The following is a 20,830-nucleotide window of genomic DNA, read 5'->3' on the forward strand; positions in this document are numbered from 1 at the left end:
CAATGTCTTATGCCCTCTTTATTTCTACCAAATAATTTTCAACATCCTATAAAAACGCTATATTTTAAAATATTATATTATTTTTCTTTTAAAATACCTTATTATTTTTACTATCCTGCTATTCCTGTTTCGTTCGAACAAAGTGGTACAATCGATACAAATATATATTAAATCTGCTTTTAATTTTTGAACTTGTATTTTGAAAAAGTAACTTGTTTTCTGCATAATACTTGTTACATAAATAACAAAATTCTGCAACTTTTTTTTGTTTACCTCCGGGACCACCGTTAGGTATTACTTCACAGGATGAGATGAATAACAATTTTTGTAGCGTGTGAAATTGCTATGCCTAACCGGGATTCGAACCCGGGACCTCCGGATGAAAGTCTGAGACGCCACCACTTGCACTACGGAGGCCGGAAACTTTTGATATTTAAAATTTACCTATTAAAGTTTTTTTTTAATTTTTTACTACTGTTCTTATTAGCACATGTTTTCGATTAATTGTATCATTATTATAAAATGGTTATTATATGTAATGCTTGTGTTGTGTGTATGTGGATACACACACACACACACACACATATATATATATATATATATATATATACTTATAAAACAACTTATCCTGACTGATTGATTCATCAGCTCCCAGCAAAACCTACTGAAGATAAATTGATGAAAATTTGTTCTTACGGCGTAAGTGCAAGCAAAGAAAGGATTTTTTTTTTTCCGACTTTAAAGGGTTAAAATGTAGTAATAATCGATTTACTATTTTTTTTTTTCGGTAGCAAATGAAGATATCAACTTTATTTTTGGTGTGTAATCTTCATGTGCATATTCAAAAAGCAATTTCTAGATTTTTTAAAATTCAACCTTAAAAAGGATGAAGAAAGGGTTTCAAATTAATTTCAAACAATAATTACAAATTTGTCTATCACCGACTGTACTAAACGAAATATTCAATCGATTTGGTCTTGGAAATACTCTTCAGATAAATATCTAAAAATCTCTTTCGGGTTTTTTAAATTTTAATATTTTAGGAGCTAAAAAACATAAAGTGTTTTTACAATTTTTGCCTTTTTTTACCGCTATTGAATCAATCTTTATCTTCGGTGACATTTGGTGGCAATTTGTATTTGTAATTCTAATTATATATTTCGCGAGTGAAGCCACATGAGAAATCTAAAAACTAATTAGCGAGTCCTGTACATACCCAATCCATAATACGGAAAAATTACAATATACTGCTAGCTTTATAAATTGAACAGATTTTAATTTTCAGTTATCATTATTATTCTTACTCGCTTGAGTTTAATGAACTCAGGGCAGATCCCGGGGGCAGAGCTTCCTGGCTAGACGGGAACGGCTAACATCCCTGATCGTGACGGAAAACGCAAGTAACCACATAGCATGGGCGAAGCAGTGTATGTAGATATATACTTCTTTTTTTTTCTTTTTTTTTTCTTAAATGGTTATTAATTTTAGAATGTTCTTTTACTTAGTACAAACTCATCCCATTTTTTAATCTCAGTTTTAAGTCTTAGTTAATTAAGTCTCAATTAAGTTAATTTTAAGTCTCAGTTTTCGTTTCTGTATCAGTGAATGTAGTATTTTAATTGCTTAATCTTATTATCTTTTCCATGGATGGCTAAAATGCTCTAAAAGTTTCCCTTCTCTTCTTCTATACAAACAGAAGAGTAAATTTTAAAATCATGATGACAAGACTATATAGAGTTTTATTTTTGAATTAATGATTTCTTCATCTCCTGCGCTTTTCAGTGCTACTAATTTTTTGTTTTTTCGTTTCTTTCTATAAAAAAGATATGCCAAAAAAATTGTTTTAACATCATTAGGTGTTAGAAATTTATTAAATATTGGATTAACGGGTAATATTTATGTCAAGGTATGGTTTTAAGTTTCACATTTAATTTAAAACTTGGATGAAAATATTTTGTTAAACATAATACCCAATTGAAAACATAAATAGACGCTTGCAAACTACTCCTATACCTATCCTGCCATTCAAGGAAATGAAATTCTTTATGAAAATAAGAAATATGGCCCTAAAAAAAGCAATTTACAAACATCGTTTTCCGCACAAATATTAATAAATAGTACCGTTACAGAACTGTAAAAAAAAATTGCATGTTTATCAGGTAAAAAACACTAATTAAACAAAAGTGAATATTTGTATCATCATGTACAAAAATTACAACCCAGTTTTGTTTGTTCTTTTATGAAGTTTTTGTTTGTATATAAGATAACATTTTAGGAGCAATCGTTTCTGGAATTTGTAAAAACAAATGATTCGCTTGAAAATATTATAATAATTTTCAAGATTAACAAATATCCTATGCCTATCCCATGATCTATACATTTTCTGGCACCAGTTTTCTTCAGAATTCGTATCATTACTCTTTTAACAACGTCTTTAGGCCATTCTCCCGTACTGTATATACTGTTACACAGTTCATCCATAGGTCAGCATCAAGTTCTTTTAGTTCTTTTAAGTGTTGCTATTTATTTAATTATTACTTTTAATTGTTTTGTGAAACGTTTTTATTTTATTTATTAGTAAATAACTTTACCAGAATGACAATTGTTTATTTGAATTACCAAATAAACAATTTTAACATAAATTTTATTCCATTAGAAATGATTTTAAATGACTTAAATTTATTTATAACACATTGGGTACATCGAAAACAGGACCAAGTAAAAACCCTAAAATGTCAAGTAGAATTTTAGTTTTGATTTTTATAGGTACAAAAAATATTTAAATAAACATTTAAAAAAAGTAATTCCACAAAAACCTGCTGGATTTTATTTTAATAAACGTATAATTATTTATAATAAATTAAGAAATATCTATAGTGAATGTGAGTATCAAACAATGGTATAGGATACCTATAAATAATATATAAGGAACAGTAGTAACAAAATACATCCAAGTATACACTGTTTATCATATAATGCCGCTAATTGAAAATTCTACTACCAAATAGTACTACATAAATTCAATTAAGTGCTCTTTATAAGGTAACATTTACATTAACATGCGTGCTCATTCAAACCTTAATAAACTCCATATAAAATGATCTATACATGTATAACAAATATAGTAAAAGTTATGCGCAAAGGTTTAAATATATACAGGTTACGAAATAGATGCAGTTTATTATGAAATTTACAATAAATTTAATAATTTCCTCATAAATATTTACAGTTAGCAGTCTTTTATATATATATATCAAATAAAAGTCTGAAATATTCTACAATTTTATGTATGTTATTTATCACAAATGAATTACTAACACTAAAAGCAAGGGTTTGTATTTTTATATAACGAACTTACAAGAATCAGTAGCTTTGAAAAAGTAGTTGAGAAAAAACATAATTCAGTAAGAAATGAAACAAATATGTAATCTGTCAGCAGTATTCCAAAATTTCTGGTTTTTGGAGGTAGTTAAACAATCCTAGAACAGTAAATAAAGTTGTTAACTGATAACAGGAACTTAATTCTTTAATCTTAATAATAACTTACCGACGGAAGTTGTTCTTGTTAAATGGACAAAAAAACACCTTAAAAATTAATCGGAGAATGTTATACACCCAAAAATAACAATGTAAGTTATAATAATCGGGGCGATCGACAAATATTTTAGCGAAATCTTGCAGAAACTTTCATAAATTAGATATATTAATTACCCTTGTGTGTAATATATATAGGAGCGTATTATATATATTTCACACACACATATATATAACATATATATATATATATATATATATATATATATATATATTACACTCAGGAAATACAAATACTGTCATGGACCACCGGAGAGGGTTATAAGTTTAGCGAGGCCGTGTTCGGCGCAGCCGTGATAACAAACGATAAAGTCAGTAGTTCTGCAAGGCCGTGTTTGCCGCATTTGTGATAACAGCGATATCAGTAGGCGTTTGGTAACTAGTGAAGTGTAAGTCACGAGTATTCCAGCGTGGACAGTAGTTGAGAACAGGAAGTTGTTCAGTGAGTTATTGGTAAACAGTAGTAAATATATTCACTTCATTCAAACGAATATATTCCATTCATTCATAAAGTGTGGGATAGTTCTATTGTAAACACCAAAAGTAGAGATATTCGGCGAAAATGGACTGTATGAACTTTAGACTTTTCAATGGTTATATTATTGTTAATGCAATAATAGTTCTATCAGTTATTATAACGTTTTTTTAGTAAATCAGATAACATTTTGTTATTTATAATTTAACTGTTATTTAATAAATCTTACTTTTTATTTGAATTACGATTTTGTATGTTATATATATTTATTGTCATTATTGTTATTTATTTTATTTTATATGTTTTTAGAGGAATAAACTGAATTTATAAAAAAAACCTTTACCTTTGTTAGTCTTTCAACATCCTTGTCGAACCGCGGAACAAGCGAGAATATATAAACCATTTTTATACACATAAATATCTTATTATTTTTGAATTCAGAGACCTTATAATGTTAATTTAAAAAATTCGTTGGTTAATTTTTTAATGATAAATTAATACTTATAAATAACGCCCAGGAAATATTATTATTTTTTTAAATATAAAAGAAGAAAAGTTTATATTTTTAAATACAACGGTTGCTATTTAAAAATGTTACCGATCATTTTTATAATTATTCAAATCTTTCCATTATTTTGCTATTTATAATATAAGATAGGATATTATATCTAATATAAGATGTTATAGTAGGTGAAATTCAATTTTTAAATAACAAAAGTTAAATAAGGGATCAATTCTTAAATAGTCCACCAATCTAGTCTAGTGGTTAACTCGTCAGAAATCAGTTTTTTAACAGCTGATTTTCGAAGTCGAAAGTTCTGAGGATCAAATTCTAGTAAACGTTTTTTACTTAAGTAAAGAATTTTTATACAAATTTGAAATCTAGACAGTAGATACAGATGTACTTAATAAATTACATGTCTGAGGAATGGTCAGCCTGAATCTGTACAAGACTACACACCATATTTACATGACATACATATCATTCTCATTTCATTGGCCTGTGAGAGATTGCTTATTGATCAGTAGTTGAACAGATTGCAACGTACACATTAGAAAAACTACATATATATATATAAGATTTTGATAATCCCATTTATTTGGTCCTCCATTAAAAAATCTTAAGATAATCTTGTTTTTACCATAACTTAATTGAAAGAAAATTTATCATTCAAATTTAAACTTTCTCTGATATCGAAAATTTTATCTTTCTACTGCTAGTAGAAGAATAGAATTATTCATTACTAAGGAAAAATTTGTTTTATTAATCATTGAATTTAATTATTTAAAAATATTTATATGTAAAATATATGCTTCTGGTAACAAATTAATCTTTAAAAAAAAAAGAAATGTTAGAAAAAGTCATTAAAACAAAATATGTAATGTTATAGGAAATGATTACAAGGTGTTCTTACAGTAGTTTAGTAATTTACCTATTGGTAAAAAAATAAATAAAATAAATCCGATGAGAAATAATTAATATTTATTGATTTGTTTGTGGGCTAAATATGGCTACTATGTAACGACATTAAATCGTACATGACAAATATTTTGTTTATCTAAAAATAATGCTGGCGATATGTTAATTATATAATTTAAATATGTAACTAATTAATAGGTTACATTTACCTTAGTAGTATTCGTTAAAACGAGAGCATATAACATTTCTCTAATGCTACTTCATTTTTGTAATAATAGCACTGTGTTGGACAAAACGTCTTTAAGGTGATGACATAAACAATTACTTTATAGGGATTTTATAGGGTAAATAATGCCGCAATTAGATAATAATTTTAACTATAGTTAAATTATTTTATTTAATGGGAAATTGGTACTCCATATATTGCACGCGTAATGCACCGATGAATTATTTACGTTACCAGGTTTTCAGTCATTATATCATCAGCGAAATATTATGATTCTGTTTTTCTCTTTTTTATTGTGTGAGTTGCCAATTTATTTGTTAAAATAATAGAGAACTTGTTATAAATTTAGTAATGTCATTGTGCTCATACGTGTTTTACATCATGCAAAATAGAAACAAAAATTCATTGTTATTGTTGTATTGTTCATAAACCGATATAAAATTATATTCTACGTCCGCTTTTCATTATTTAGCGTGTAATTAATTGATTTCAAAGTTCACTTAATTACTAATTAAGTTAATAATTTATTAATATTTCACTGTTATAAACTTTAAAAAAATATGGTTTAGATATACTAAAAAATTTACAAAATCTATATTAAAATTTTTTAATTGAAAATAATTACTATGGAATTGATGAAGGCTGTTTCCTACAATTGATTTTTCATCGATAAAACTATAAATATTATTAAAAATTATTTATTTATCAATATTCCTACTTGCTTAGTACTATTATGTCTTTCTTTTGTCTTCACATTAAGAGCTTTTATAGATATCTACTTCATTAGAACGTATGCAAATAATATGTGTAATTTTATAAGACAATATAAACCAAAATTATGTAAAATAAGAAAAATTTATCAAGAAAATTATAATTCGTTCTTGTAAATAATTATACTCTACTGATAGGAAGGAATTTTCTGGACTATTTATAAACAAAAGTATCTAGTTTACGGATAACACCAAAAAAGATATTGTTTTTTAAATATGGAAAAATAAAGCTTTTACAATTCCTAGGAATAATATGCGTAATTTTTTTAACTAATAATTTTTTTCAAACTGGTTCTTTATAAAGTAAATGGTTGTGCTATGAATAATTCTTAAACAAATAACTGTGCTGCATATAATGTTTAAATTAATTTATTAACAATCCATAATTCTATTAGTTTGCAAAAGTTAAGATTAAAATTATTATTGAGATAGTGAACACCGCGAGGTGACAGATATTCTAAGAAAAGTGAAGCATAGTTAGCTATTTCAGCACGGTGACTATGATAGATTTAAGGAACTGATTTCTGAAGGTATTGGAGATCTGCATTTGAAAGGCGATGGGGGACAGATATACGAAATTGTTAGGGATTTCGAAAATAATGAAATGCGCGTTGTTGAGCTCGGTATACCCAAAACTTTTGGGTACATCGGTTAAAAACGTATTCCTTGGTGGAACAACAAATGCAAGCATCCAAGAATGCGTTCAATAGATATAAACGGCATCGGAATGAGGCCACTTTTGTGGAATACAAAAAAGGTCGCTCGAGGACTAGGAGGAATATAAAAAAAGTAAACGGCAGTTATGGTACGATTTTGAGAATGGCTGCTAATACATGAAATAGCAAAATAATTGGGGAGACGTTTTCACTGAATTCGAGCGATTCAAACTTTGACGACAGTTTTCTGAGGATTAAGAATAATCCTGAATTCAGTTTTGAGTATATACGTCGGCAGGATACTATCGTCAAATGGGAACTGAACACCCCTCTAACCTTGAGCAAATTACAGAATGTATTTGCAAATTTAAAGTATTCTAGCCCTAGGCCTGAGGAAATATTGTATGTTTTCATATGGCAGCTCAAGATGAAGGTCTTCACCGCCAATTACAACTGTTCCACACTATCCTGGACGAAAGAGTGTTTCCGGTCGTCGGGAGGGTGGTTATAATCATTTCTTTTTTTTTTTTTTTAACTGAATTTTTACGGGCATCGACTGCTAGGGTCATTAGCCCTCGTCACATTCTTTAAAAGAAATTATTATCTCCATCAGGATCGTCATATGTAAGGGTGTAAAGGGCCCTTACATTTTATTTAAAAAACACAAACTTCACAATAAACATTAAAACATGAAAGACAAGGACAATCACAAACACTTACGGGGTGTAAAGGGCCCCAATATTAAAATTTGAGATAGGTTCTCAAAAGACCATGAACTTAAAATTATAATTAATATTATCAATACCATATCTTTCTTTCTGTCTTCTATATGTATATATAAAACTACCGCTTAGAGTATCTTTTACCACAGCTTTAAACTTCCATTTTATAGACTTTTAAGAAGTCCACTGGCGTGTAAAAATGCAACTATATTTTCTTCATTTCCATTATCCAGATCAGCACTAATATTATTTGTAAGACAGAACCTCTTTCTGAGGTCCTCATATATGGTACACTCTTCTATTAGATGCTTGATTGCCTTAACATGAACTCATTAAAAGGTGATAAAGAAGAGAATACATTCTTATTTATCCTCATTTCAGCCCTCATTTTTAGTTGTTTTTGTCATTTCAGTCTACTGACTGAAATGGCATCTGGAAGGAATTGAGTTCTTCTCTCTATACCGGGTTCAGAGAAAATAGATCTAACCTGATCTCCTAGTATTTATACAGGCGGATTTCTATGAGGCATTTGCTTCTAAGGAGCAACTCCTTGAAGTGACCTTAGCCTTTGAAAAGATCTATGAGAGGGTATGGAAAGAGAGGATAATCCTTGTCTTACTACAGAACGGTGTTAACGGAAATATGTTGAACTTTGTGACTAATTTTCCTACTATCAAAAGTCTTTAAATTTAAAAATGGAACCTTCAGGGATCTGTTCTCAATGTGGTGCTTTTATTGGTGCTACAGATAGGGTAGCAGATATGATCACTCTGCCAGTGAAAAAAAGTATCGTAGCTGATTATACGACTATTACCTATAGAGGCAAAAAAATTTAAAAGCTGAATGTCTAAGGAGAATTAATGTCCTTAACAAATTAATGGTGACAAAAGCATCATCCTGAACACATACAGAAGCATCGTTCGCGTTGGGAGATCCCAACTGCTCAAGGCAGGCGACCAGCCACGCTCTCACTCAACAATTTGAGGGAAACAAGTCCTTAGCCCTTCGACTTCCGACTATTTCGCTATCTCCAGGAAATAGGCCGAATGTTCCGAGGATTCTTGGAAAGGAAATAGGACGCGGCGCTCCTTGGCGTTGCGCAACTCTTACGACTGAATATTTACCATCTGGGAGACGCAAACAGGACACCCATATTACCGAGCTGTCAGGGACCAATTTAGCGAGATGATTAAGAAATACACCGGTTACACACACATTTACACAGACGGATTTCTATGAGGCATTTGCTTCTAAGGAGCAACTCCTTGAAGTGACCTTAGCCTTTGAAAAGATCTATGAGAGGGTATGGAAAGAGAGGCCAACGGGTGTTTCGGCCAACGGGTGTTTCGGCCAACGGGTATTGCTGTCCAATAATAATATAAAGAGATAATACATAAGCTTAGTCCCTACTCTTGTATGTTATTTTGCGAGGCCTAGTCAACAAAATAGTGGTATTTTTTCTATTGTTACGCAATTCACTTTGCCTTGTTTTTGAGGTCGCAGTGACGACACCTTTCTGATAATAATTGACACTAGAAGTATAATGAAGGAGCTTAAACTGCAAACGATCTGAACATATCACTAAAATTTACTACGATACCCTCTCATGAGTAAACAAGACAGTGATATTCGTTTGGCACCCGGGCCATTGCTGATAAATCTGCCAAGAGAGCGGCAACAAATGGCCTGTGACTAGAATTAATGTATGATTATTATAATATATTTTATAATAATTATAAATAATTAATATCCATTATAATATATTAACCTTATATGTTATTATTATTTATATTATAAATTATTTTCTTCAAAACAAAAACTCTACTCAAAGACAAATCTTAATTATATTTTTTTATGTAACTAAGTCTATAAAATTTATACATTGATTTATTGTAATTAAATGTAAATTAATTATAACATGAACAAAATAATTTCTATTTTTGATTAAATAATTATCCTGACTGAGAGCCTGAATGATAGTTCCGTCTTTTTTTTTAACTGTCTTAAAATTTCGGGTATGGTGAAAATGATAACTTTAAACATTAGTTTTAGAAATAGTTCATTCATTTTTTGAAAAAAAAAACAACAAATTATTGGATAATTATTTATTTTATTAATCTATTTATAATCTTTGATCATTAAACTGTTTCTTCCATTTTTCTTCAATTTTGTAGACAAAATATTCTGACCGATGACTGGAACTGAAAAATTCCTTTCACCGATGCGATTCCTTGGATAATACATAGACTCCCCTTTGTCACTACCCGTTCATTTTCTCTAAAATTGATCTAGTTTGTAAGATTAATCTTAGGTTGTAACCATGCCAAGGATAAAGCTACCAGAAGAGTCGCTGCATCCTTGGTGGGAACAGACTTGAAAGCTCCGTTCCTACTCAATTACTACACAATAAGCCTAATAGTTGAAATATTAGGTAAAGTCAGACCTTCTAATCTTTCCTAAAATAGAAAACAGATCAAAAAAATTGTTATTTTCTATTTTTGTTTCGATCGATGTAAGTTACTTTTTAAATGTTTTATTAAAAAAAAATTAACAGAAAAACATTTCCTGTTTTTCAAATTAAAAGTAGTAATAAAGATAAAAAAATCTGTAACATTCCCATTATATATAGTAAATTTTTTTCAGTGTACATCTTTTACATTAATCTATACATGTAAAGAATTTAACAGAATAAATTATTCTCGACACTAAATGGCAACATGTAATTGCACTGTCAATTAAGGGTTTGATTTAGATCTATAACTGAAAATGTAGCTTTATAACGGACATGAATCTTCGATTTAAATAGAATATCTTCTTTTGAAAAACCATAAATACACAACCTAATATATATATATATATATGTAATTTGCACGTAAATAATTCCCGTACCTCTCTCCCGGAAGAAATGTCAACTTTGTATATCAACTAAAAAGAAACTAAAAAAAAAAAAAATACAACAAACCAGTTTAAACATTTTAATAAACGAGTGTGTATCTACAACCAGTTCATTTACAAAAAGGATGGACTAACGAATTGATAGTAAGATTCTCATCTAATCATTTAAAGATTTTTGAGACTAATTAAAAAAGTTCAGAAAAGTGAGTTTTTTCTTTTATTTCTTTTTTTTAGTGAGTCTTTATCACCTTAATTGGTCTTTTGGTATTTAAAATCGATACCAATTACAGTATATTTATAAATAATTACTCTATCAATAAAAGTTAAATAATTCTTTGTTTAAAAAAATATTTCTGTATAAGCAGAATCAGAAATATTTCATATCAAGTGAATTTTAATGAAACACAAAGACTAATTATTAAGGAAAATATTTTACAAATATACCGGTTTTTTGTTTGATATTATTACCAATTTTTTTTGTTTGTTATATTTTAGTATCTCCCTATAGGCTGCTTTTCTTAAATGTCAACCACTGTTACTCTATCTAACTAATATCTTATCTCTATAATAATATACAAAATAAATATATTTAAAAAAACACAAATTATTTTGTTTAATTATTTATTCATATACTAAAATATAATGGTTTTTGTTTACCTTGATATACGAGTAGTTTAATGTAAACAGGCATTATGGACAATAGTCCATAAATCGGTAAAATATGATAATTAATAAACGTTAATAAACGATGTTATTGAATTTTCCACTCACTTTATTAAACCTAAAACTTAACCTTTTTCTCATTAATAGAATATATATTTATTTTTACCCTGACGATTTTGTTTTCTAGTTAAAAAACATAAAAGAAGAAGAATTGTTTTAAAATTAATTAATTTTAAAATTAAATAGTTTTAAACAAATTCGTATATATATATTCATACTTCAGTTTCCCTCTGTCTTCTTATGTTTGTTTTTCAGTAAAAAATTACATCTTGGAGAACGAATTGAGGTATTTTTTTATGAAATTTTAAAACAGGCAAAAAATTATTATACTGCATAATTTTTGCGATCCACTTTAGGTCATATTTTTAGGTAATATATTTATCAATTTAGATCATAGTTTTAGCTAATTATCTATAATTTTGAACAAATGATTCATTTTGTTCACAATAAAAAACGCTTATCCTTTTATCATATAAAAAATAATTCTATACAATTAATATTTACAGAGTTATTAGTGATTAAACAGTTTATTAATTATTTAACAATATTAAAATTGTTAAAGGTAAAATTTGTATGGATAAAATTGTGTAGTCCAATAATTTAATTGGTACTTTAGCCGTAATCGATGTGATATTCAAACGATGAAAATACAGAGTACCCCGGGAGGTGTTGGACAATTCTAAGAGACTGATTCAGAACATTAAATTACACAAAAAAGTTCATATATACAAACGCCCAATCTCGTTTCATTTTCCCTGTCTTCACCATTTATGCTTTTTTTAGTTAAAATGTCTGTCCTGTTATTATTAATTATAGAAATTATAATTAGTTATTTGAATTCAATTACCGAAGGAAGTGAAGACAGGCACAAAACTGTCAGATTGCATAACTTTTACATTCCACTTTAACAATTTCAGCCAAATCTTTATCAAGCAATCTGAACAAATGATGTGCCCTTTTTTTCTCAATAGGACGCTTAGCATTTTAATTAAAGCATAATAAGATAAAACTATATTTATGGACCAATTAATGATTATAAAGACTTTATAGGCATCATTATTTGAATTTTTAAAGGTAATAATTTCAAATCTATTTATTTTGTAAAAAAATTTGTTTGATACATGTACACCAAATTTAATTTTTGGATATAAATTTTTTATTGATAAAATACAAAATGGCAGACAGAGGTGGGAATGAAGATAAAGTGTAGTCTACATTTAAATTTACTGTTTATTTTGATTTCTTACGTTTAGCGAACACCTTCTTGGAGACATGTATAAACAAACACATACGCGAATATATAGTGTGTCTCATGAAGATGTATACACTTTTCATTTAGTATCACTCACCCATTCCCCCACCGATTCTACTGAAATTTTTTAGACGTTTTAACAAAGGTTCTAAAATTATTTTATGAAAATTTCAACCTTTTAGGATTTATGGAAACAAAATGGCGGCTATCAAAGAAAAACACCAATTTTAGATAAACCACATTCTTTATTCACTACAAAGTAGCTGGTAAAAATGATTAAAAACATATAGAACATAATAAGAACTAGAATTAAAAACAGTGACATAATTATCCTTGGTTATGACCAATTATTAACTTGTTTATTCAATTTAAACCGCTGTTCAACAATACATCATCGGATTTTAATCATTTTTACCAGCTATTTTGTAATCAATAAAAATGTGGTTCTTCTGAAATTTGCTAAAAACGGTAATCAATTATTTTTTTAAAAATAATATGTTGTACCTCACAGATTTATGGTAAATTTAATTTCCATAAAATGTATTTTTCTTTTACGGTTGAAATTTAATTAAAAATTGTTCTTTGTTATTCTGTAGAAAGATAAAAATAAAAAAAATGAATTATTAAACTTGTCATATAACAGTTTTATTTTCCTTGAACTTTTTCCTGTATATAACAACATAGTACACAGTAGTAGCCAAATCTCAGTTCGTGTTATTATTGTATCCGGATACCGTATGGAACGATTATTCACAGTGCAGGTGTTTCAACCCTCAAAAGAGAAAACTTCCCGCTTGTATAACACAACCTTTCATTTTACCAAAATACTCTTGTTACCTCGTTTTTGTCATTTTTTTGTCGAATGAAAAATATCGTGCTAATTAAAAAAAAAAAATTATAATAAAAAACCGTGTATAGTATTACATGAAAACACTTTTTAGGGTCAAGCTGTAATTCTGGAAATGTTATAAAGAGGAGATTATGGTAATACATTAATTGAATACCAGTCAATTGTCCTCGATTAATATTAATTTAAAATTATTCAACTTATATGACTGTGATTTTTTTTTTTGCAATTAACAGTAACATTAGTGAAATGTGAATGATAATATGGTAATAACGTTCACGGAAATCATTTATTTTAAATTTAATTAATGCTCATTTATTCTACTATTAATTCCTATAAAATAAAATATAAATTAGAGTTGAGGTAAATGCAGTTAAATAATAATTTTATTCACCCATCAAATGTGATTTTTTTAAAAAGATACTTTTCAATTAAAATGTTTTTTAGACGACAAAATAATTATTATGGAGCCTGTGTTTTACTTATAAACTGCTTAGTTCTTACTTTCAAGTAAAAATAATCGCTAAAATATATTTAAAATAGCATTCCCTGTCGTGGCATCGCTTATACGTATAGAACTTCAAAAACTGGAAATAATATTTTAGTAATTATTTGTGGGCTGTTGCTCTCGGAGTCATTCCTATTCACATTTGTGCGGATATAATAAAATATTTAGATAAAAGATCTGTTCCCAAATCAAATTTTACTTTCCTGGCATCATAGATCCAGAACTATGCTGCAAGAAGGAAAGTTTGGTTATCAATCAAAAACTGGGGTATGGTTTTATTACATTTTTCTACTTTTCATGACCCAGGGACCCAAAACAAAAAAAAAATGTGGGGGTAATGTTCGTAAGTAACGTAGGTGTGTTGGCGTGTTTGAAGCTTAACAACGTTTGACTGGGTAAATCAATTTTGATAAAATTTTGTACCGAGACTCGAGTATATCGGGCAATGTGTTAGTAAAATTTTGAGGTCAACATCTACAGCGGGTGGTTTAGATAGTTTCTTTGGGGTCAGTCTTTTCAAAATTTGTAAATATCACTTTACATTAAGCTCACTACACGTGTACATGTTTATATTACCAGTTTATTACCACTTTAGATTTGTCTCAAAGTTCCCCCTTCCACAAAAATTGAAAAAAATCTTTCTTTTTGTTTTTATTGTTTATTTTTTTAAAAGTTTTTTTTTTAATTTCTTCTTAAATAGGTAAGTGGTCGAAAAAAATAATTTGGGGTAATATTGCGGATTAGGGAACCAATAAAAGTTTAAAAATATGTTTTTTTTTATTTTTTAGAATCTTTTTTCATGTATTACTTTTTCTGATTCTTTTTTCCTTATACAATTTTTTTTATAGCTTTTATATAAATATTTCTATTTGCTTTGTATTTTTATTATACATTATTTTACAGTATTTTTTTTTAACTTCCATTATAGAAGAATAAATAACCAGGAAAGTAGAATAATGGTTAGGAGAGTATAACAAATTTATTTCAGGTTTTTAATTATAAATCAAACCAACGGGGGATATAGTTGGCTTAATTATTTAAGAGTTTGCGTTATATACTGATTAAACGAAATATAAATGAAAAATCAAATGAAACTTTGAAAAAAGATATCTGTTTTCGTAATTAATAATTAAATAAGTTATAACTTACATAAGTTCTAACTTAGGTTAAATTTTGGCTCCGACAAATAAAGGAGCATGTCCGTACCCAAGATTATTGTCTTTTAGGTTTTGCTTAATATTTCTAAACCGCTTCAATCATTAAGCTCAAAATTAGACAAAATATTTTTGTGGAAGATTTGTTAGTGATATGAAACAAACGGATAAATCGGTGCCAAATTTCACTTTTTATTAATTTTTTTTTTTTTTTTTTTAATATTATTAAACAAATTTTATACTAAAGCGTGAAATTTAATTAAAATGTTTCCTTTTTATCAAAAGGAAACCTTTACTTGAATAAAACACCGTAACCAAAGTGCTACCAAACCTTGTTAACATTGCCCTTTTTAACATGAATTACTGTAGTCATGATGTGAGAAGTTTAATTATTTATTCAAGACGGTGTACTAACTAATAGATATTTCTTTCTTATACTTATTTATTTTCTTCATTTTATTACTGTATGCTCTTTATTTTTTATTTCGCTTTTTAATCATACTATGTGATATTCATTTTTATATTAAAAATATAAGTAAACATTGTTTTACTTATATAAAATTTTAATTAAATTAATAAAAATTCAGCGTCCTCTGTTACCTAGCAAAATATAGCCAGAATCATTAAAAATTATATTTATTTTGTGGAAATATATTGATTTCTAGAGTATGTTTGTTAAATTCGTTTTCTAAAATTGTTATTTAAAATCAAATCCAAAATTGTTTTCCAAATTTCCAAATTTTGTTCCCAAAATTAGTATTTTGTAATTATTAATTACGGTCGGTGATCGTCGACATGCTCACCATGCGTCCGGCGTATGCGACCACGCAGGTGGCGGCGACGGTCGCTGTGCCACCCATCTTGGCGGGTGCGTTGTTGACGGAAGGTCGCATCCGTATTGGGTGAGTGGCCTGCCACTCACCCAATACGGATGCGGTCTGAAAAAGGACGCTATTTCGATGCTGGAAACTAAGGCACCGTGCGGGGTCCTGCAGCGGGCCGGGTAGGAGAGAATAATGCTTTAATTATGTGGGGAAGCTGGCCACCAGCGTAAGGATTGCAAGAAAGAGGCTAAGTGTCCCTCTTGCAAACGGTGGGGACATTCGCTTGGGGATCGTGGCTGTAAGACCACATCAAAGCCATTAGTGTTGTTCCCATGCGGAACGGATTTGAGCTATGCGGCGTGAGGTTTGGCTGCTGTTACGCCTGGCTGTTAGGTGGATCTGGAGGGACAGCCCTGTCCGGGAGGGGTGGGATGCTCCGGCGTCTCGCTCTCGATGATCGGGCAGGGATTCCTTCCGGAGCCGCTGGGGGGAAAGTTAAGACCGTAGTCTTGGTGGGGATCCCTCCGGGTGTTCCCCATTTCAGGGGTAACACCGTGAAGATGGGAGTCCCGGTGAGGGGATCCCCTTGGGGTCCCTTATTTGGGACATGCAAAAATAAAGACCGAGTCCCGGCTGCCTGGGTGGGGCTTTGGGAACGGTACAACCGGGCCCAGTATTACTGCCCAGGCGATTTGAGGCAATGGCACCGTCCGGAGCTTTGTCAGTGCGGGTCCAGCTCTGATGGGCGGGGCAAAAAAGGAGGAGAAAAAAAAAATAATAACAATAATAAAATAATAATAATAATAATAATAATAGTAATTAATATTTAAAAACCTTATGATTTATTTGAGATAAAATTCTATCGAAGTCTGGAATGATACGTAACCCTTTGCTACTTATTCATTTTTATATTTATATGGAAAAAATTTAACCTAGGAAAAATTAACTTTAAAAAAACCGTCCATCATACGTTTGTAAATTTTTTTTTTAATGTAAAATACAATTTTCAACTAAATTTTTTTCACTACTTTGTTTTTTCAAAGTATTAAATGGGCCAAATAAGCGGAAGTTTTTAAAACTTAACCGTAATTAAAAGAAAATTATATTTAATATGTTAATAAAATAATTATTTATATTTATTCTTTATCGAATTAATTTTTCTACGTAATTACTAGCTTGTTTATGCCGGATTAAAAATTCCCACTCACTATATTCTTTTTTTTTTAATTATACGTTTTTTTTTAATATAAATACATCTAGCTGTTTATACAGAAGGTCAGTTCATTATAATTTACATGTTATCACTTAATAAAGCTTTTATAATTAATAATATAATACGCTGATTCTATTTTCATGTCGTGATCACTTACCGGGCGTCATTGAATATAATAAACTTGTATTAAAGAACGAAATAGGATAAATAATATTGTACTTCACTGTTTTTGGTTTAGCATATAAGAGATGCTGACCTAGTAGCTATTAATTAATTGTGTTGATCATTAGCGACACTGTTATTCTGTCAACATCCCGCACTTTTTCACATACACATATCTTGCTTGCAACATTAACTGGACTGCTTTCATGACTTCATTTCTTAACAGTTGCCCTTTTTAATATGAATTACTGTAGTCATAATGCGAGAAATTTAATTATTAACTCAAGACTTTGTACTAATAGATGTTTGTTTCTTTTACTTATTTATTTTCTTCATTTTTATTACTGCATGCTGTTTGTTATTATACGAATAAAATTGTTATTATAATATTTTATTAATTATTGTTGAATATTTTACTGTTTTTATTTTTTTCATATTTACATGATGTTTTCAAGAGTAGTTATGAAATACATCTATAAATACAACTTTACTCTTTGCAAACTCCAATTAATATACAAAAATAACTGGGAATATAAATTTTTAGGTTATTAAAAAAATTAAAAAAAATTGGGCTTCTTGTTTAGTAGAGAAGCTCTTATTAATTAGAGTAGAATATATTGAATCCGAATGATCAGCTGGAGTGTGACGATAACATCGGATTGCTGCTGAACGGTCTGATTAGACGGAGTTCTGAAGATGGAAGGACTATGAAGTAAGAATTAGGTTATGTTTAAAGTTGCGTGGGTGTGAGTGTACTTGTGGTTCTTTCACTTGTTATTGATCACACTATTGTTGTCAATGGTTTTGTTAATGACTCGTTACACCACTTATATCAAAGACAGAGGAAAAATTGATTATATAATTAATATGTCTAAAAAAATATTTTTTTGTTTTTTTTTTCTTTTGTTGTGTAAAAATCAGATGAGGTAAATTAAGTTCTTTGTAAAAGGTCGAATTGTCTGTTTACCTGTGAACATATATGTAAAAGCAAGTTCTACGTTATTAAATAAAAAGAAAACAGTAACCCAGATTTATAAATACTTATCGGTGTCATGGAGTATTTTTAATAATATTTTTAATTTTTATTATTATTTTCTTTTTATTTTACATAACAATACAATCGCATAAAAATTGGTATTATTAAATCGAGGAACGTATGTCAAATTCAGAAAAAATTGTTTGTACTAGATACAAAAAAAAAGTACAGGTGATTTGTGGTATTATTAATGAAAATAATGATTTTAAAATTAATGTCAGCGTATTTCCCAATAATGGTTTCTTTAATTTATAAGAACGAGGTAAAGAAGATAGTTGAATTCTTGGCATAATTGCACCAACAAGCATGATTTTATCTTATTGACAATAACGATGGAATTTATATATTTAGTTCATCCACAGATGTGGACGACAACACAACGATAGAACGAACAAATATATACGGTCTTAAATCAGCTCGAAAAGAAGTTCTACACTTTAAGATCCGATCATCCAGGTGGCCAATTTTTATTATCAAGCGATTTTATGTTTCATAACGAAAAAACTAAATACAAAATTAACCTACCTCTGAATTATCTACCTGGTAAAGCCAGACACCTTCTAATATCTTCAAACACAAATTCAAATTGATGAATCACATAAATGAATGAGGCATAATAAATTTATTTAATCATTCTTAATTTAAATTTTACTTCCCTATACGAAGTAAAGGAAATATTGTGATCGCGAAAATTTAGGTTTTCAGATTTAAACGGAAATATCCATTCTGAACATCCCTGAATCCATTATGAGTAATTTCGGCGTGACGTCTGTACGTACGTACGTATCTCGCATAATTCAAAAACTATTAGTCGTAGGATGGTGAAATTTTAGACTTAGAACTGTTGTAACATCCAGTTGTGTACCTTCCCTTTTTATTGCAATCGACTGAACCAATAGTGTCCAAAAAAGCCCAAAATCCAAAAAAGTTTGGGTTTTGGACTTTTTCTTAACTGCAGTAATGAACCTTTATTGAGAGCTTTTCAACGATATAGCGTAAGTGGTACTTATTTTCATTGATTCCAGTGTTATATCCAAATGAAGTTTTAATTAATGGAATATTTGGATCTTATAAGAGTATAAGAGGAAGGCACATCGGTTCGAATCAGACTTCATCTCCTTTTTTTTTTAACTTTTTTTTTTTATTTAAATAAATTGTTTTATTAATAATTATTAACCTCTCATTGTAAACATATTTTTTTTAATAACAAAAAAAAAGTGAAATATATCAGAACTTACTTTTTTTTTGTCTTTAGTTATTTGACTGGTTTGATGCAGCTCTCCAAGATTCCCTATCTAGTGCCAGTCGTTTCATTTCAGTATACCCTCTACATCCCACATCCCTAACAATTTGTTTTACATATTCCAAATGTGGCCTGCCTACACAATTTTTTCCCTCTACCTGTCCTTCCAATATTAAAGCGACTATTCCAGGATGCCTTAATATGTGGCCTATAAGTCTGTCTCTTCTTTTAACTATATTTTTTCAAATGCTTCTTTCTTCATCTATTTGCCGCAATACCTCTTCATTTGTCACTTTATCCACCCATCTGATTTTTAACATTCTCCTATAGCACTACATTTCAAAAGCTTCTAATCTTTTCTTCTCAGATACTCCGATTGTCCAAGTTTCACTTCCATATAAAGCGACACTCCAAACATACACTTTCAAAAATCTTTTCCTGACATTTAAATTAATTTTTAATGTAAACAAATTATATTTCTTACTGAAGGCTCGTTTCGCTTGTGCTATTCGGCATTTTATATCGCTCCTACTTCCTCCATCTTTAGTAATTCTACTTCCCAAATAACAAAATTCTTCTACCTCCAAAATCTTTTCTCCTCCTATTTTCACATTCAGTGGTCCATCTTTGTTATTTCTACTATATTTCATTACTTTTGTTTTGTTCTTGTTTATTTTCATGCGATAGTTCTTGCGTAGTACTTCATCTATGCCGTTCATTGTTTCTTCTAAATCCTTTTTACTCTCGGCTAGAATTACTATATCATCAGCAAATCGTAGCATCTTTATCTTTTCACCTTGTACTGTTACTCCGAATCTAAATTGTTCATTAACATCAATAACTGCTAATTCCATGTAAAGATAAAAAAGTAACGGAGATAGGGAACATACTTGTCGGACTCCCTTTCTTATTACGGCTTCTTTCTTATGTTCTTCAATTATTATTGTTGCTGTTTGGTTCCTGTACATGTTAGCAATTGTTCTTCTATCGCTGTATTTGAACCCTAATTTTTTTAAAATGCTGAACATTTTATTCCAGTCTACGTTATCGAATGCCTTTTCTAGGTCTATAAACGCCAAGTATGTTGGTTTGTTTTTCTTTAATCTTCCT

This window comes from Lycorma delicatula, chromosome 1 (assembly GCF_047948215.1).
Source record: "Lycorma delicatula isolate Av1 chromosome 1, ASM4794821v1, whole genome shotgun sequence".
Classification (NCBI taxonomy): Eukaryota; Metazoa; Arthropoda; class Insecta; order Hemiptera; family Fulgoridae; genus Lycorma; species Lycorma delicatula.